The sequence below is a fragment of the Ischnura elegans genome, chromosome X (genome assembly GCF_921293095.1).
Source record: "Ischnura elegans chromosome X, ioIscEleg1.1, whole genome shotgun sequence".
NCBI lineage: Eukaryota > Metazoa > Arthropoda > Insecta > Odonata > Coenagrionidae > Ischnura > Ischnura elegans.
In genome coordinates this window covers 62,334,321-62,355,564 of record NC_060259.1, presented here as the reverse complement: position 1 = coordinate 62,355,564, position 21,244 = coordinate 62,334,321, and the positions used below count along the sequence as shown (strand labels likewise).

At 38.3% G+C, this 21,244-nt stretch overlaps 1 protein-coding gene across 13 annotated transcripts in view; it reads right to left on the bottom strand.

Annotated features, from left to right (window-relative positions):
- Positions 1–21,244, bottom strand: part of LOC124170630 (plasma membrane calcium-transporting ATPase 2) — a 611,417-nt gene that overhangs the window by 460,296 nt on the left and 129,877 nt on the right. For all 13 annotated transcript variants that reach the window (XM_046549474.1, XM_046549473.1, XM_046549486.1 and 10 more), the window contains one exon: positions 4,486–4,525. The gene's annotated coding sequence lies outside the window, so the exon portion shown is untranslated. The remainder of the gene's footprint in view (positions 1–4,485; positions 4,526–21,244) is intronic.

Below are 21,244 nucleotides of genomic sequence, written 5' to 3'. Positions count from 1 at the left end.
TACGAAATGAAATCTTCATTTTAAAGAGGAAAAGTCTCTTGAAATTCGAGCAATGACTTTTACACCAGCAGATAGCAAAGTATAAATACGATAATGAAAAATATACACCAATTATACTCATTCTGAATGACATTTTATGCTACCTTCCATCACTTATTACTGAGGAGGAGTATTTTCGTAGTAACACAACATTTTCTGTTCTTAAAAATAAGTAACGAAAGGGTAAGGAATCGAAACACAACCCTTCAAGCTGTTAACGACTTTAATGCAGGCATGAAATTCAACGGTGAATTTCATTCCTGTAAAATTTAAGTCGTCAATAACTATAATCATTACCGTCAGTCAACGTAGTCCTAACATTCAAACAAAGAGAAGAGAAAACAACTTAAAAATAGAATAGATGATTAAAGGAGCGTCTCCAAAATTTAAGTCTTAAAATCCGCGAACTGAATAAAATACAAAGGAAGGCTGCGCGTTTCGTCAAAAACTGCTACGGGCGTACAGACAGTGTTACCCAGATGTTAAGCGAATTAGGCTGGGAGCCACTGGAGATTCGGAGGCTGCGCGCTAGGATTAGATTGCTTGAACAATTGAGAACGGATATCTTTAAGATCGACACACAGAACATAATATTAGAGCCACACTATATTTCCAGGTCCGATAGAAGCGATAAATTAAGAGAGATGTTTTGCTAAACGGATAGATATGGGAATTCGTTTTTCCCCCGAACCATAAAGGACTTTAATAAACGCTAATCCCAAATTCGTTGGAGCACTTCATTTTTTTGCTGTGAACGGCTGGTGTCCTAACACCCTCTGCCACACGCCTTTCAGGCGGCTTGCGGGGTATTATGTAGATGTAGATGAATAAGAGATTCAACACGAAGGTTGGTTTGAAAACGTGAGGGTAGAGTCACTCCGAACTAAAGCGAAGCCGAGTGAATTTCACAGAGTCAGGATAGGGGGGCTAGTTCCTCTTCCTGGTCCACCTCGCACTTCGAGGATTTACTGATCACTTACTAGATAAACTGAAAACGAATACCTGATCTTTCTGATTTGCAATTATAACGTAATTGAAGATGCATTGTAAGGGTCATCGTTAGTGTACTCCACACATTAAAGAGGTCAATGGGTCAATAAAGGGATGCGAACGTGAATTGAGTTGAATCCAATATTACCCTAAAAATATTATGGAGGGCCTGCGAATGATTTCCCATTTCTTTAGCGTAAGGAAAGACCAGGATTCCCACTCTAACTAAATTATAAAATTCACGGTTTTTTCCATGTTTTCACGGTCTAAATTACGTCAAATTCACGGTCTGTTTGATAAGCCATTTTAGGAAGAAATATTGATCTCATAAAAATCACTGGCCGCACGTTAACTTAAAATATAGCAAACGCGATAAACGCCGGGAATGCAAAACGCAGCAATGAAAGTGCTCTCATGACGTCGCCTCTCGTTAGCAAAATTTAGGGCCGGCTAAAGGTTGAGAGTGAGAAATGGAGGGTGACAGGGAAGTGAAGAGGTGTCTGATTTCTCGCCAGGGTTAATGATCACTTTGGCTAAAGGTCGTCCAATCACAGCCTTAAGGTCTGTGTCGTCATGACACACGGACCAATATTTGCGCTTCGAATATACATGTGCAGATAAATTCGTGTACAGTATCTGCGAGTGACTGACCTATTTTTCTTTTGCTCCGTCAATCGTAGATCTAAAATCAAGTTTGAGACGTTTTTAAGGTTTCATGACGAATTTCACGGCTATTTCCAGGTTTTTTCACGGTAGACGAAATTCACGGCTTATTCACGGTTCTGAGGTTTTCACGGTTGAGTGGGAACCCTGAAAGACATACACGAGATACAAAAGATATACGATATCATCACATGATACGAAAGGCAGCGATAAATTTCACTTGAGCTCTCAACGGCAATAAAATAAATAACTATCTATTTATAAATGAAATGAAGGGCAACTCTGGATAGACCACAATTTTCGCAAGTAAATACTCTGGAGATTTAAATGGGTGGACTTGGAGGTAAAATATAAGATTCCTATCCCGATGAGAGAAAAGTAAAATCTTTTTGGTGGAGAAATAAAAAGTACATTTCATCACGGAAACAGCATTGGTCAACAAATGGTAGTATATCAACTCAGCGAAATAAAATTTACAACAATGAGATAAAATTTACTAACAACGTACCGTAAGGAAAAAGGTTACCTCCATCACTACTTACATCAATTTATCGGTCGCTAATATTAAGTAACTTTCATTTCGTCTACTCCGTAATTAATCAGGCCAAAAAACACATTTTTACGCATGAAAACTAATTACCAATGAGTTGATATATTTATATAGACATTTGATAGACATGCATTCCCATGTAAATCAAGCAGGAAATCGGAAACGATGAGATAGTGAGGATGACCACAAGCGGCTACCATAATCGGTAGTGTGTACAGATAACGCAGTAATTTTAGAGTGAGATTAAAACTTTCCACCCGGTGAAGCCAGAAGCTATGCCTTTCGTCGTAAGACTTACTGGATTTGTATTTTAATTACATGACTGCATTCTAGAATTTGATCAATATATAAATGGACTACATTTAAAAAGACAGTTATGGCTGGATTTATTTCGATACCTGACGACGTCAGTACACCAGTTAAACTCCATTGATAACCTGTAGAACACAATAATATTTTTGTCAGCACAGCACTTCAGCATTACTTTGATAGCCTATAAACCAGTTTCACCACTAAAACCCGCCATCTATCTATAAAATCGTCCTTAGGCTACGAATGAAACTATTCTTATTCATACCCGAAAGGTAGGTCTTAAAATAATATATATTAATGGTTCGTTTTTATTTTCTTTTACATGATTATGATGAATTATTAAAGCGATTCTAGAACTATTTGTTAATATTTGACAATGACCAAATCAATTCGCGAGACACTGACAAAAAAGACATTATGCTATCTATCTGTGATCTTATGCCTCGCAGTAATTGTTAAATGCGGTCAAGTATAATAATTCATCAGAATAGAAAAATAACCTTAAGAAACGAGAAGAGTCGACAGAGGAAAGAGTCTTTAATTGCTTTAAGTAGGGAGTCAACCCCATCGTTGGTAACCATTTCTTTCCCTTGTACTTCATTAACGAAACAGACCGGACTTCATATCGCACAACGGAATTCCTCCGCAAATATTAAAAAACTTCAGAGAAGCTGGAAATCCATACATACAACAACGGATTTTCCATAGCAACACATGGATTAATCGATCAAATAACACGATATATCTCAACAATATTAAAAGAAATTGCTCGAATGATTGGGATTTTTCATACACGAGAAAAACAATGATCCAAAATATAAAAAAAGCAAAACAATATGAGAAAAAATTTATGCTCAAACAGCCCATGTTTTCCCAGTTAATATTTCAACAGCTCTAAAAATAATAAGATGAATTTGGCAGATTACTTTTTCCTCGGATCGTGAATTTCATAAGGAAAATATTTTAAAAATATTTACAAATAAAACATAATGTCATTATTTATAAAAGCCAGACCAAGAAATAGACATATAATATCAATGCTAGTCACTTGGAATATTGAACTACGTCCTACAGCGGCGATTTAGATTCTTCAAACTCCTCTTCGGGGACGAAAATTGCGATTATACAGGAATGGTTGGAGTCGCAGTTGAAATTTTCCACAGAATTCAATCACAAATTCAAAATTCTCAATGTTTGCATAACTCGATGGGCGATGTCATGTACACGTCAAAACACGCTGTGAATATTTGAGAAAACAAAGGTATTTACAGACCATCGTTAGCGATCATGAATTTTCAGTCACAACGTATATTCTGAATACTTTTGGTAGTTTGATAGAAATGACTCTTCGATGCACGTTAAAGTTTTTGAATTTTTGGAAAAAAAAGCAACGATGTAAATGCCATATCTTTACCTTGCACACGGGAGCAGCACAGCTGAATAGTGAGCTGAACCGCATCCGAACTCTTAAAACGACAACTCTTGGTAAAACCAATGGTTGACAAAATGACCCTCGTGCATCGCAGAAATTTGAAATATTCCATGAAAATTCCTCTTTCCACCAAATGTATCACGCACACGTATGAAAGTATTGAACAGTGCCCAAAGTTATTTGCTCTCAAAATATTTCAGGTTCCCTGAATCAGATACCTCATGCTTTCGGAAATTTTGGCTTTGGCTTCCTTCATAAATTTAACGAGAGACCATACCCTAGGCAATAAGGGAGATCTTTCACGGAAATTTAAACATACCGTTATGAATAAATAATAATACATGGAAACCCATAATTGACAACAATTCAAAATTAATGGCATTCCTTCCAGCGAACTTCATGACGCGGTCAAAATCATGATGACAATTAAGTACGTTAGGTTTCCTCGTCAAAAAACCGTAAATCATAGCACAAAATAACAGAGGAAACCTTTTCTTACCTAATGCGAGTGGCTCTAGTTGACGTGATGTTCAGATAGCCTAGAAAGACAAGAACAGTTTATTAATACTTGATCAAATTCATTTCCAATACCGTACAACTTGAAAGTCTAATGCTTACATTTAGAGCAATGATTCTGGGCCAATAATTAGAATAGTGACAATAATTCCATTTTTCATTTCATTCCATGGGAATACACATGAAGGTATTAGAATACTTTCAGCCACAAGAACACGTACATGGAGTAAGGAAAGCACTCCCAACCACCCGAGTATACTTGCTATCCGTACACTTTCACTGCAGGTATACACACCAGGTAACCTTCTAAAACATTTGATAGAGCACTAACATCATTTTAATTCCTTTCAACCTTGGCTACGGTATCGCATGCGACAAACAGTCAAGGTGACAACAATGTTCACCAATAGAATGCCAAAGTCATATTCGAATAGGACTATACATAATTAATACAAATGATTCGTATACAGAGCCAAATTCATTTTTGAATGGGAATTAATGCTCGGAAAACAATTAAATACTAGTATATTAAACAATTGGCGGAGAGCAGCCAAAGAATGTCCCCGAGGTAAATTATTCCTAACTCGAGGAGAATAACGATTTCGACAAGAATGAAATAATTAACACTCTAAACAGGTTTGACGATCAAAAGTAATTCGATTGCCGGATAACCCGAAAGGCACCATGAAGCGAATTCTGCGAAAACCAAAATGAAGATAGATGCGCAACTATAATCCATTCGTAGTAATATACGAGCTCGTATTTTATAGTGTAAACCTGTTCTTTTTAGCTACGAATCTCAGATGAATATACGTATTTGCCAGCCCTACAAGATTAACACGTAGCTCTACAATTTAAGACCATTCACATTTGTAAACAGAGAAAATATCATTTTTAGAGAGAAAATAAATTGACACTTTGTTTTGTGACGCATCCCGTTGTGTAAACTACAAAAGACATAGATTTTATTTCCTTTCTTTTGATATTCAGAAATTAACACATTTGCTGAATTAAACGCCTACGCGAGAAAGCATAATGGAAACAATAACCTCTTTTCACAAAAAAAATTGTTTCGGCGCGTCGAACACAGTGAAAGAGAAGTCCGCTAAGAAGCCCTCAAAATGACACCTGAAAAAAACTCTATAAATGTGGGTATTGCATGGTTCCGTAAAAAATTCACGGCCGTACATTTTTAGCGCACGGATGGGAAGAAAAGTTTAATTCCACCCCGAGGTGGCAGTTTTAATCATGAAGAGGGACTTTTAGTGATGGCAAATTGTAGGACATCGAGACGTGTGATTTACTGTTGGTGTAATTGTTCTTCGTAAAATATCGCTCATAAAGTAATGGAATCAAAGGGTACTTTTGGAGATATTTTGGTAGAGGTCAGCTCCGTTTAACCCCCTAATGCCTCCGTATTTAAGTGGTACGAGCGAATAGAGGCAAAGTAACATTAAGAATTTTGAACACTTTAAGAAAAAACACAATACGAATTCACAATTCTGGATATCAATACAATGTTTTTACTGAAAAGGAATTACTATATTATCTACTACTATATTATTTATCACTATATTATGTATTACTATATACTACTTCATTCATTCACACGACGCCTTAAGCGCAAACATACAAATAAAATCACAGGTAAGGAAAGAAAGGGTATATTTTACTGATAAGGAATTACTATTATACTATATTCTAATACATTGGATAAAGGATAATTTTTATGACTTTAAACACGCTCTACGTTCGAGCCGATACATCAGCTAAAGGGACTTAGCGCTCGTGGAGCAAAAGCCGATACACTACGAGGGTTAAGCCATAATTGAGTGAATTTCACAAAATCTAGGTAAGGGATCAGTTCCTTTTCCTTGGCCACCTAATATTTCTTTCTACGTCATGAATACAGAAAATTGCACCGACGGACTCCTTTCTGGTGTCCTCCGTTCGGGGTGTCTGAAAACCTCCCAGATTTAAATCAATTGCTTTCCAGCCAGTGGCCCAATGCTCAACCCAACTGACAACCACGTCCTCACGTACCAAATCATCATCTTCATCACTTGTCAACAATCCTAAGGTTGGTCTGACGCAGCTCTCCATTCAATTCTTCGACCAACGAATCTTTTCACACCTACGTATTTCTTCTCTTTCACATCCTTCTTTACCTGTTCCACATATTTCATTCGAGGTCTTCCTTTTCCGTTCTTTCCATCTCCTTGACCCTGATCGTCTTCATTTCCATGTATTTTAGTCTCAAGATATGCCCTATAAGGTTGTTGAAGGTTTGAGGCGCCACTTTGTGGAATTAACTCATAATGAATGAAAACTTTTGCCTGAGGATGACGCAGTGCGTCGAAACCGCGGTCGCGATTGAATAAATATTTACGTGGAAAAACAAAGTTCAATTTTCATTCACCCTATAAGATTGTTCCGTTTTCTACTAAATATTTTCATGAGACTTTTTGTCCCTCCTACTCATCTCTGTACCGAACAATAAATTAAACTTAAGACTGCTTCCGGTGCTTCCGAGAATTCATCAATATTTTTAGCCAACTGTATTCGGGATGAGAAATGCCTGGATCAACTACGGGGGCATGGACCTCGTCAATCATCTAGATAGTTCAGTCATCGATCGCCAGAGATAAGAGATTAAGCAGTCTCCGGTATCACAAAACCTACTAGCTGTAATGAAACACTTCTTCGGCGGGTTTGAATGAGATAAACTCCCCAAGTATTGACTCGACGCTGCTACTATTAACAAAAGAATTCCATTTTTATCGGCACCTTCTCACTTTCTCGAGTGCACAGTATTAATCCTTCCCGGATTACGGAGAATCGGGTCGAACCATATTTCTCTTTAATCGCCGTCAAGATTCCGGCTTGATTGTCACATATGTGTAAATCTTTCATGGCAGTCTAAACGTACGCGTAAATGACTGACTTGGGAGTAACTTTGTATCTACACGTAGATGGAAAATGATAAAAGACGATTGACGTCAAACATGTGCAATGGAAGATTTATGACACCATATTGCAGCAACTTATGGTGAAACATTTTCTACCGGCCATACTTATTTGATTTACGATACATGCCCCAAAAACCTCACCATGAAACGCCTACGAGTAAAGTTAAACGCATACGCAAGGACCCTTCGAGCGGCGGGACCTACTGTCGGCGTCAAAATGATGTGCCGCTGTACTGTGCAAATTCATATCTGGACTTCAGTGCATGCCATAATAATGAATAATACGTCATTTTAAAGGAAATTTTAACTCAATTCTAATTTATTTTTTAATTTTATGAAAAATTCAAAAATCAAAACACGAGAGTGCAATAAATGACTCCGCGCGCCCGAAAATAAGCCGTTTTGTCAACTTTATGACTTTTGTAATTCAACCTGGGGAAAACAACAACGTATACAACTTTCATCTTCCAAATTAAGTTGCAAACAATAATGCAGATTAATAAAATTGCTTTTGCGTATTTTTAAAACGCATATTTTGTTGTAAAATAACGAAAATGTTTAAACACTATCTAGTCCTACATTTTACCCCAAAAGAAAAAATAAAATTGATAGAAACACTTCTTAATTTATTTGAAATTTTTCTATGGTCCGAAAATACATGTTTTTTATGCAGTATAGATTACATGGGCATTAAAAAAATACTCCGGGGCGAACGAACGCTGCGTTGCCACGTCTTGCGCGCGGAACTCTGCTTCCTGGTAATCGGCACTGGTCCGGCGCGGCCCTGTTTGGCAACATCACATTAATAGCAGTAGAACATTCACGAATATCAATATTTTTATAGATTATGGATCATAGAAAAATTGAAAATAAATGAAGAAGTGTTTCTATCAGTTTTAAAAGGAATGGGAGCAGGAAGGAAGGGACACACTTACTCCAGGGTCATAGAAACCAAGGAGAATGTATTTACTAAAGTTAGGTATGTAGGACAAGAGTAAATAAAAAAAACGACGAATGGCTCTAGCATGAGTTTTACGCCTCGTGACATGACTCCGTAATTAAATACTTAGGGATTCAACGACATTATTTAATGGCTTGCACTCTCAGGGACCATTTCCGGGAAAGGAAACTATTACCTACATCATTGAGCAGAAGTGCGCATGTCGCTTGACTGCTCAATTCACCATACAATCATAATACTGCTTAATTCTCCAGGATGACCCAGCAGTTACCATAACTTGATATTAACTAAGAGTTCTAGTTTTGATAATAATACATTATTTAAGTTATGGGATGGGATTTCCCTACTACTGAAAATATAGCTACAGCTGTCATACCGAGACAATGTTTGAACACAGAACGTGACACAGGCCATGATGGGTATGCGCTGTTTGTGAAAAATTCCCATTGCTTGACACAACACTCATACACGCACAACAGTCACGAGCAACATGAACTTAAGACGATCAATAGAGAGTATAGTATAAGTACTAGAAATATAAGGTGTACCAATCTTACATGCTCCTAGAATATAGAAAATCTTGAACGAAAACAACTCACTGTGAAGACCATAAATACAACGCAGCTAAGCACTGGTGTCTGCGTTTATAAGTGTGCCTTGAAATTGAGTTTTTACACTACATTTTCAGCAATAGTCCTGAACCATAACCGACACAAAGCCACCATAAATCTCGAAGAAACATAATTCAGCGAAACGTTTTACTTGCCAAGTATAATCCTGTTTTTTTCTCATATTTTACGCCACACCTGGCCATATTAAGACATTCATGTTACTTGTTGGCGAGTAGATTTTCGTGGCGTTCTCGATTCGTGAATTCTCTCCACCTTCCGGATTATCTGACAACCAAAGCGGCGAAAAATCCGGAAAATGGAAAGACCCAAGAATTTACGCCAAATTCTCAGTTAATCCATAAATATCACGATGGATATGTTGGTGCGACGCGATTATTTCATTTTATTTATCCCATACCAGCGAAAGTAGCTCATGCTGGCCTTCAGATTGGGGTATTTTTAATGATTTTATAACATGTACGCGAAGAACCATGTCCTAGATAAGGGCAACCCACCCAGGCGGGACTCGAACCCACGGCCTAATATTTGGCAGTCAAGGACTCTACCCCGCGGCCTACGAGGCCGGCTTATGCTCTAAATACTTGTCCAATTCACGCATACGAGATAACATGTCGGGAAATCATACGTAATATTATCTCATCACCATACTGGGCGTAATAATAAAAAAGTGGGGACATAAACTCATCCTGGCACAGCCCGTAATTGCGCGACTGCGGTGAAAAAAAAATATCCTCACACGGAATGGACAACTGATCCCTTCAATATGGAGCGCATCAGCTGACACAGAAACGGGATTCGGGATGAAGCCCGCAGCAATATGGCTGCAACGAACGGAAAAAGTAAGCCATAAATTCTATTCCTGAGCTTCACAGAGGTAGAATTCGTGCCTCTCATAAAATGTTGCCATATAGCTGGGTGCAATGAGATTTGCATTGGCCTCAAAATTAGTGGGTAGGTTTTAACACGAAGACCACACGCAAGAATCCCATGAAAGAGTAAACGCTCCTTTTTACGGTGATAACTCACTTTTAACGCGTACCAATAACCCCTTGTGATTCATACGACTACGAGAGGAAGTATTTCAGTATTGCAACAAGAAACTGTCTGAGATAAACGATAAATTGGCGAAGTTAGTATCTTTGGTTGCTTTCTAGGTTGAGATCACTACGCACGCGAATAATGGCCCCAGGGTGTCATAAAACCATAATTGGAAAAGAATAACGACTGGTAAAAGAGAGATGACTTGAGTCGTATAACCACGTCTTGCCATACTCTCAAGTACTTGGGCCTTTCTGCAATAGTGAAAAATTTATGACGAAAATATGCACTTTTTTCAGCAATACTTTTTTACGATGATCTTTTCAGAAATCAAAGACAAATTTTATCACAGTGTTAGAGAACAGCAAGGTTTTCATCACAGGAAAAAATAATTAGGAGAAGATAAAGGAATCTCAATTTGTGTGTGTTTACCGCTATAAATTAAAATTAAAAAATGTTGATTAGTCATGCACCGAAAGGAAACCGTAGACCTTTAATTTCTTTCTCCGTCAAACTCAACCTTTGGCAACAGTTTTTTAATGCCTCAAATAGGTACACACCGATGGATCAACCAGTAACAGCGTATCATGTGCATACCGTTATCTACGAAAGTACGTAACTAAGGTTGCCATTCATAAATGAATTAAAATTGTGCGCGATTTACTCCACTAACCATCCATTTCAATTTTAATCACTGGATGATTATCGTAAAATTAATGGAGAAATGCTATGAGGTTCGAGACACTTTGAAGCTGAATGCAAAATAGCCGTTGAGAAAAACAAACTACCAGGTAAAGTATGAAAATTTATGTCCACTCCTAGAGGAGTAAAATGCTTGTCGGTTCAAACAAAAGCATAGCAAATGACGGTGGATAGTTGATTGTTCCACAAATCTCACGGTCCTGGGGGAAGGTGACGTAAAACATAGACTTATAATTTCAATGGGCGGATTATAGTTTTTAGCAAGGATGCGATTTCAGAAAGATATATGCATGGGGTCACGCACTACTACCAACTTGAGCGAAATTACAGTTTATCCTACGACCTCATGGATATAAAAAAAAAGAAAAACGAATGCTTATCTATATGAGAAAACGGATTACGAGCTCGGATACAATCAATTTCACGAGGATATACAACAAGTGGTGACCTAGTTATGCGATAAACCCTTTCGTGCAAGCGGCTCCTACGACGGCATCAATTGCGAGATGAAACACGAAATAGCAATATGCAGGCACAAATCATGGCCTGGTAATTGGAAAATGCTATGCTTATTTCGTGCAAGTTTTATTACAATAAAGTAACTGTAGAACCCTGTATTACGATTAACTCCGTAGCGGCAAATTGATAGCAACACAAAGAAATAGAAGGTTGAAACTAATGTTCTCCTAAAGATTTGTTAATACGAGAATATCATAAAGGCATTGAAACATTGTGATATGTAATCACTTAAGAAGCAGTAAAACAGAAAAATAGAACTGTACGACTAAAAAAAAACGACTACCATTCAATTAATTTCTGGATGCCACCTGGTGTTCTAAGGCTACGCGATCACAACTTCAATAGAGTAATTGACGAAGAAGTTATACCTATATTATTATTTTAGAATCTACAGAGAGACTTCATTGGCATTTTTCCGCAAATTATTAAGTTTATCGAGCAATTCTCCTAAGGATTTGAAAACTCTTAGAAAAAGCTAAGTCAAAATTTATGTAACTATTTTCAAATTCTGATTGCGCTACTATTGATATATTGAGCGAAAGAGGTGGAGCATCGTAAAACCGTAGAAAGAAAAAATACCCGAAAGGCAAAAAGTTTTCCATCTTTTAATTTTTTCAATAAAGATCTTTCATGTGCCGTGAATACCATTTTATTTCACTTGCACCAGTCTTTGAGGTGTCTTCATATTAACTGGTCCAAATCTGTGTCAAGTACTTCAATTTTCACAGAGATTACGTAGAGAAGTATCGTATATTACACCCATTAAAAAATAAAAAGGCAATAAAAAATTTTTCCCCTCTTTGTCTCCATAGCTCCTACGAAGGTTGAAAAAAAATAAAAACTCACGAATTTCAAGGTCAAAAAGGGGTATTAAAATATCAATGCACTTTTACACACAAAAAAACTAGTAGAGGTAAGAGTACCTCATTACATAAATGAACATAGGTAGCGTAAAAAGGGATAAACCACCTCAGAAGATTATCTTCGATTGTTCAAGGGAAATCCATCAAATTTGATCCGACATTGATTACAAGTCATCCTCAGACGTTCCGTCAGCGCGTGTGCATCATGATGGCTCAAGTTTCCACACAAGATTTGCAAAGAGGCCACCTAAGGAGGGGAATGCTAAGATAGACTGAAAAAGAAAACAACTCAGTCATCCTGAAAGATCGGATTAACGAACCCTTCCCCACCTTGAGTGTCATTAAGAGAAGACGCCCACGGAGAGAGAGGATGCTATTTCAATACATCGACGGTGAAGCCTTATAATTATATCAAGATAACGACAGCCATCACAAAGAAGCCATATCTCCCCACCGTTGGGATGCCGAGACTACCCTTCTCTTCGAAGCATCATTAATACACATCGTAACTTTAATTATTAGATATTTCAGATAATGCCTTTCCGCAAGAGATAGAGAGGAGACGTTATATCGTAAAATCATTCTTAATTGATTCGTACCACAAACATTACACCGAAAGAATGAATGTATTTCAAAACAATATGCTAGCGAGGGCGCGCTGTCGGCGACGGCCTGAACTCAACGTCAAAAACTGTGTTAAAATTAAAACAAAAATATCCGGTATCTCTACTAAGTGGAAATATTTAATCAAGCAACAACAGCCTGAATATTTTTACCAGGGCCTGAGATCACTTAAACCGTGAGACTTATATAAAACCATAACCAGAATATCCTGTATCTACCTCACAGGAATAACTTATCACATAATACTCACGAATACTCCTCAAGATTTGCTATTGGTATCTACATCTGCGAGGTGCCGTGTAAGCAACCATCAGGGTGTGTGGCGCGGCGTGATTCCGCACTAGGCAGGCAGCACTCATTCTATACCTTATCAGAAACGCGCTCGCTTTGCGGGTGCAGGCCAAGCACACTGGATGACACGCGGTCAGACCAGAAACTGGGAGAGCGCTAACGACCTGAACATGCTACCATACAAATAAAACTCAATAGGCTCAATGCTGGTTCACTTCTGGGGCACGAACGCTAATTTGAAACTGGGTTGTGATTGTCGTCATGCATTTTCGCGCTAATTATTAAGTTTCATCCAGCAATTAACGCGCGGGTTCGAAAACGCTACGTCAAAATTTGCTGATTTTAATTTACTTCACTCCACATTACATAATGATCGTGAACCTTGACTCAACACTAGTTAGGAAGAGAAAACGAATATTTCGCGTAGGTATATTGCTAGATCAAAATATCAAAGAAAATAACCCGAGATTTTTCCTGAGATACAACTCCGAGTATGTAATAGATTCGCAAAATTATTGCCATGGCCTTCCATTGGTCACGAAGTATCCTTTGGCCGTTCGTTAGGAATCGTGAATGCGCAGATTTGGAGAGCAAAGAGATCCTCCTTTTGACGAGTGTACGCCCTCTCGCAAAGAATCAAGAGCCTCTCATCAGCCAGTCTCCGTACGCTACGGGACAAGCCGGCACCAACGCAGAACACAAATTACGTTACCACGAGGTATTCAACGCTTCACTCTCGAGTAAACCCCGTTGCTGCAAACGCTCATGGATAGACGAATTCAAACTCACCGGCATGCAGCGAAAGCAACCTCAATCTTTGAGCCAGAGGCGCGCTTCGCACATTTCTAAAACATATGCGGTAGGTAGGAGAGTGAATGAAAATGACTGTTTCTTCCACTGCATGTATAATTTCTACATTTATCGAATAATAAGACCGTCTTCATATTCAGAGAAGGATTATTTTCTAGAGAACTAGAGAACTGAATTCCCCAGAACTGAAAAGAACGCCTTACTTAATATAACGAATGTGCAGAGCCATTTCATTCTAATTCATTGGAAAGGCACATAGAGGATTTGCTCTATTGATTAACAAGGTTGTAATAATAATTGTTGAAGAACTAAATTAAACCATGTCCCGTTCCAGCTCAAATACATTTACGCTGGCTTCAAAGACATTTTTTTTTAATCATCACGGATTTCATTCCCCGTTCAAAGGAAAATAAACTAGCGTTGCCAAATAAATACGTATATACAATACGAACGATAGAAGTAAAGAGATTTAAAAGTTAAATAACGCCTAATATATATAGTTACACCGTTTTACTGAAACTTTGCCAGGGCATTTTAATAATGCCACGTTTCAAAGTTGACCAAGGCATTAGTTGGAAATGATCGAAGCGAGGTCGAATGTATGAACAAACGTAGAACATGCAGTAGCTTTGAATTAACAAGATCAAATGATTATAGAACCCAAAAAAACAATTTCGGTACTGCAGTAACCATTCTTTTCGCCCATTAAGAGTAACTTGGAAAGGACATCAGTTAAGAATTCGTTCCTAATGCGGAAAGTACCTCAAAATGATATGAGAGGCAAATTTGAGAACTTCGCACGTAGTGAGGATTTTTTACAATGATACAATGGCCCACAGCTTGATAAAAGAAGCGGAGTTGCCAATGTTGATTGAGGACCCAACGCATTTTGAGGAACGCACGAAAATAGAGAATTCGTCGCAAGAGAGAAGGAAAGAATTATTTCTTTGGCTCGAGCTCGCAAATATCCGAGAGCAGATTTTTCCTGCTTGCTCGTTAGCAAAATGAACGATAATTTCTCTCCCGGGATTCCCCCATGACGTCACGCTTGTGTCTCCTCCCATACCGAAATCTTACATACCACGCCCACCCCCTTCCAAGGCAATCGTCCCATTTTTACCCCTCAACCCGCTGTGGGCGTTTCCCAGAAAATGGAAACATTTTTGCTGCACTGAAGAGCCCCTCTTTCGCCCTTCATTTATAGAGGATGCTAATCAGCCAATCAAACGCCTCCCTCCCTCACCTTTCCCCTCCCCTCCACCAATCTCGCCAACCCTTGGAGCCTAACCACAATGCATTCTTACAAAACCTCTCCTTCTCTCTCTAGCACACAAAAACTTGGCCCGTTTAATTAAAACAAGAGATTGGCTTTTATACTAAATATAACAAACGTGGCTTAATATATATAATCTCTTGAATTCCCCAGTTTTTCAGTGGCGAGAGCAAAATATTTTTAAGAACTTAGAGAAGATGGAATTTATGATTAAGGTATGGTAATAGGGCGGTTTCCTATTTTTTATTGCCAAAATCGAAAGATTATTACTCCTGGAGTACGCATTTCACGCTTTTAGATTTTTAAATGACGATATCTATTTTTCGCGATTAAATGAAAAGTGAAAATTTTCAAGCGCGTGAAATCGCGACGGCTAAGTATGAATGTAGGGAAAAGCCCAAGTGACGTCATTCTCGTTCCGGCTGCCGCTGTGAGAGGCCACCTTGCCATGCAAAGCTATGAGCGCCAATACGATGCAGGCTACTAGCATGTAGCAGGTAGCGCTTGGGTTAAATAAGGATTGTTAATAACCTATCAAACGAGGGAAGCTTTCCGACCATAGGCAAATATATTTGGTGATTATTAAGAGGTGCATCCCTGAGCTATGTGCCTCATGCATGCATTGGTAATCTCAGACGATGTAAAACTCCTGACTACTCCCATAGAATCTAGGTGGGAATCCAGGGAATGCAATTGCATGCTGCATGCTGGTGATTGATTATCCCCTGCCAAACGCCCTAGAGGTGGCTCGCAGGGTATTACGTAGATGTAGGTCCCTGTGACGTCACTTGGAGTGGCATCGCATGGCCGCCAATCTGGCCTTTTTCAAATGAGGTTAAAATTGACCATTATCATTCGCCTAAACTGGGATTTCGAAAAACCAAATAACTTGTGTATTATGAATACACTAATGAGGGGTAGCGAATCGCAGTCAATGCCTTCCGTTTTCTTTGATGAAGGAAACTACCCTATTGGAGGAGACGACCGACATGTGAGGTCCATTGCGCCATTAGGGAGGGGTATGGAAAGAAGGGTGGAGAGAAACCCGGCGTCGGCATTAGCCTGATCTTGACGAAAGGCGCCAAAGAGGACCACGGCTTAATTTCCCATCCGACGGACGAAGCTTTGCGCTTGAAATGTTCTACACACAACATTCAAGCAGGGTTCGGGCAGTCTGAAAATTCTCGGCCGCCGCAGGGATTTGAATCCGAGCCCGTCGGGTGGGAAGCCAACACACTCGCCACATACCAACACGATCCCTACTAATCTTCCATCCACCAGACTCGCCTACCCTCGAGGCCAACCCACAGTGCATCCTGATAAAACAAAACTCCCCTTCTCCCTCTAGCGTGCACAAACTTGGCCCGTTTGATCAAAACAACATATTGGCTGATGTACCAAATATAACAAACGTAGCTCAGTGTGAAATAATCTCCAGAATTTCCTAGTTTCTCAGTCGCGAGAGCAAAATATTTTTTCAACAACTTACAGCAGGTGGAAATTATGATTTCTTTTCGTGAAATTAAAAACATTATTCACGGAGGTATGTACTTGATCATGGATCTAAGATGTTTTATTTCTAAATTCACTGTCTTAAAACTCTTTACCAGGTTTAATCAATAATTACTCAATAATTCCAAACATAATCATTAGTTTCACATTAGTATCAATGTCACTAAAGAAACAAACTCAAAAACCAGAGAATACCAAAAATAATTTGCGAAATGCATCATGTGAGAAACAGATAAAGATACAACTGCTTTCAGGCAGCAAAGTATAGATTAATAACGATGCTTGCTTTTTTCAATGCAACGATAACAGTTAGTAGTATAGTAACAGTAATAATACTTGGAGACTTAAGTCAATTTTACTAGTTTCCTTATCATCTTTGACAAAAATTTCTAGCACTGTCTGCGGTTTTCAAGAGATTTGAGACCCTCGAGATCTGCTCCGGATTCAGGCTGGTTCCTGTATCTGCAGTTTAACCCGCCTTGGCAGTGAAACAAAGCTGATCCAAATTTCCTCCCGATGATAAAATCCTCCAACTATGGTATGCGACAGAAATAAACATCCACAATGTCTGAATTTCAAAGTTCCTCCAGTTTATTTTAGACAACGGCTCAATAAATATAGTCAGGAAATGTTGGGCCACCTGCGAGGGGCTTCCATCGAAAATTCGGCAGTTGGTATATTATCACACATGGCTCTCGCTCAAAACCATTCGGTGCCAAGCCTATTTTGTGACGTGTGCGGTGACCTTGTAAACTGAATTTTTTTTTCGAAAAAATTATCAGACAGCCGGAAAATACCGAAGATGATAAATAGACTCCCATACGAACTAGAGTAATAGAGTATTTCCTTGAAAACACTGAGTACCTCAACGCTACTTCCGACGCTGATGTTACGCAGACGCGACAGCTGACGACCAACGCCAAAATATTATTTTGACGAGATTTATAGACACCACAAATGTTTTCCTGCTCCATTAAAAAAGCATATTTTCATACAGTTTAAAAATGATCATTTTATAAGTTTACATTTTCTTCTAAAACCCCATTAAATTAATTAATTCATCCGTAAAACTATTAAATATTACATCAAAACCTGTTATTTTTAACGTACGTCATCAACTGACGTTACCTTTTTAAGACATTAAATAGCATAAAATGCAATTCATCAAGGACTCAAGTATTTTCTACGCTGGATAACTCTGAAAGGTCTAATATCATTCTAATTCCGTTCTGTAAGCCTCTTCTCTGACAAAAATCAGACTAACACTTCATAAAAACAAAATTTAGGATAAGACGAAAAAATTTATTACAATCGGTAAAAATTTATTTCAGACGTAGCAATACTAGTAGCCAAAATAGGAGTAATATTCAGCGTAGAGAATACTACAGAGCCCCTGATGAAATTGCATCATATGCTATTTGTTGTCTTTATAAGGTATAATTGAACGTCAGTTGATGACGTACGTTGATAATAACAGATATTGATGTTCTATTAAATGGCTTTACGGAAGCATTAATTAATTCTAATGGCATGTTTACCACAAATATATCTACAACGATGAAAAATACTCTATACGATGTCATAAATCACGGAGAGCAAACGATATTTCCACAAAGAAGGAATACATTTTTTACGCCCCAATATATCAAGCAGAACATCGTAAGTCTCCCCGGCTCCGCAAATATATTCAACTTCAACGAAATGAAAACATTTCCAGCGCTATCAACAGTTTCAATGAATCACAATCAAGTCAACAACCTCTCCATTGAACTCAGCAGCCTTCCGTCCAATTTTTCGATCGTAATTGCCCGCGGCCACGCATACAGTGACCTGGAGGACATCGGATCGGTTAATCCCAGTTAACTTGCATGGCCTGATTGTTGACCTCTTTCACTCCGTCCAACGCAAGTCTATCAAAAGAATGTCGAGCCTGCGGGACAAGCAGTCCGCGGACACCGATGATAACTTAACACTTTTCGTGCCATGGACGTAATATTACGTCCTACTAATCCTTGTGAGGATTGCCATGGACGTAATATTACGTCTTTCTATTTAATGGCTTTGTACGCGTGAATCCGTAATATTTCTCCCGTGGTACTTTTCCACTATGCTGCTTAGTTGTTCTGTTATTTCGAAAATAAAATCCTCGATGGAAAAAGAGTTCTATTAATGTCTTGAGGACGAAAAGTCCTCTGCAGCTACCGGCAACCTTATCTTAGGCCACTTGGTGTGAAAATTCTTTTGCGGAAAAAACCTTTGGTTGAGGGTGCAGTGACCCTTTTTGTCATCCAGGATTTATAATGCTTTGCTTGGAACAATGCTTTTTATGGTATCAATGCTTTAAATAGTTCAAATTGAGTGTAATAAAAAATTGTTGTGCATGATATGGCGGTACAATATGTTGCAACTTTTTTTATTTTTCAAAAACAGTAGGTTTTCATTGTTAAATTATATATTTAAAAATTAGCAATAAATGTTATTCAACTCATTCATAAAGAAGAGAAAAGTCTCATTTTTACTGAAATACACATCGATATAAATATCTTTTTAATGCTAATGTTTCAAAAAATGTACACATTTTGTAAAAATGGCTGGATTTTTCAGTAGGGCTTTAAAATCAGCAGCCGGCACTCAAAAGGTTAAGCCACCATGCTCAGCAGGTAATACAGTGCGAGAAAAATGCATCCTTATTAGAATTTAAAAGCAACGCTACTAATGTGGTAAAAAAAATAACACAGTCGTAGCGTTCAATAGTTTCATTAACCCCTTCCCCTTCGATTAATTTTCCGAATATCGTGCTCCTATTCTCTATTTATTTTTTTCTGTGGTTCTCTTTTTAATGGTGGGCAATAAAATGATATTTTATACCTTGTAATCAACGTACAACCGTGAAATAAAATGCGATTAATATGCATGGAGAAGACAGCTATCGCTACTCGAATAAAATCATTTTAATCCTCCCAATGAACCACGTTTCAAGACATATGAATTATTTATGTATACTATGTATGTTTTAACATTGTCAAGCTTTCAAAATAATTATATTGTTCCTCTAAACAGTGCTGAAATTATGAAAATCCGATGACGAGATACGCTCGTCGCGGCGCATTTAGGCATCGAAAGTTCATGAAGAGTCATTACAGCGCAAGGGGTTGAATGCTGAAAAGAATTTTCAACGTCTAGACATCTTTCGGCACGTTCAACTTCAGTGAAATGGATTCATTATAATTTAAAACTTTTAGGCTACTAATTTGAAAAAAAATAACACTGTCACCGCGCTCCATAGTTTCAATAAATGCTGCAAAGCAAATGCATTTCTCAGTACGACCAAGGTCTGTGAATGATGCTGAGTGAAAACACAAATGTGCATTACGAGATGACACTAAAATTTACGAATAATACAAAAAAGGATCCTCAAGTCGGCCTCTAAATGTGTTGTCACCCACCGCGCATTTAAATGGGTTTACAAAAGTCGCCACTCGTGTCGCTGACGGACAAAATGATCCGAGTTTCACGGGGAAATAAGTTATAATTAGGGGTATGAACAGAAATTTAAACAAATGATGATGTGATCTACGAAATTCATAACTTTCCAATGCTATTCCTCGCAATTACAAACTTAGTGATGCAAAATATTGGAAAAAATCGAATAGTCATCACCGCGCCATGGACATTTTTGAGAACCGATTAAAATGCGACCGCATTGGCAGCAGAAATCAGCCTTCTATGGAATGGAATTGGGCATCCTCTATGCAGTCCACTGGCGAACATTACTTCAGGTGAAAAACTAATTTCTCATGGTTTTTTTATCAAGGGGATTAGATTTGTCACTCAAGTTCGTATTTAATAAGTTTTCAGAAATGTCCGGAGGGGGTGATGAGAACATTGTGATCCACTTTTTTCTAATATTTCTCGGTATAGTATTTTAAATTTCGAGGTATAGCATTGAAAAGCAATGAATTAAATGTATCATATTATCAAGAACATTATTAACGAAGGCGACGCGAGTGGTGAATTTTGTAAAATCATTAAAATGCGCGGTGGGTAACAACACATCCAGTGATCGACTTAAGGATCCTCTTTCGTAATACTCGTGGTTTATACATTTTCAAGAAATATGCAGCTCGTCCATCATTGCCCGTTCCCCAATTCCGAAAAATTGCGGATTCCGATATCCTTCGGAAAAAAATGAATTGCTCTCTTTTATTCCCTCCCGACTTTATTCCGAGTTATCAGCGTCGAAATATCGACTTTCATAACCATTTTACGGAAAATTCAATGACGTCAGTCGTCCCTCGAGCCCAAGCATAGAGTGTGGTATGCAGCATGACCCTTCCTCCTCTTTGGAGCGAGCGAATAGTTCGCTCGAACGCCGTGACTAAATTCGCAATTAGGCAGCAGCTGTAGCAGGCTCTCATTTTCAAACTACTGTGAATGACTGAAAAGATAAAGAAATTTATTCCCGTCGATAATAAATATCCCCATTGAACAACTTTGCCAACAGCCAGTAAAACTATGCTTGCGGGTCAAAGCAAAGTATCGCACTTT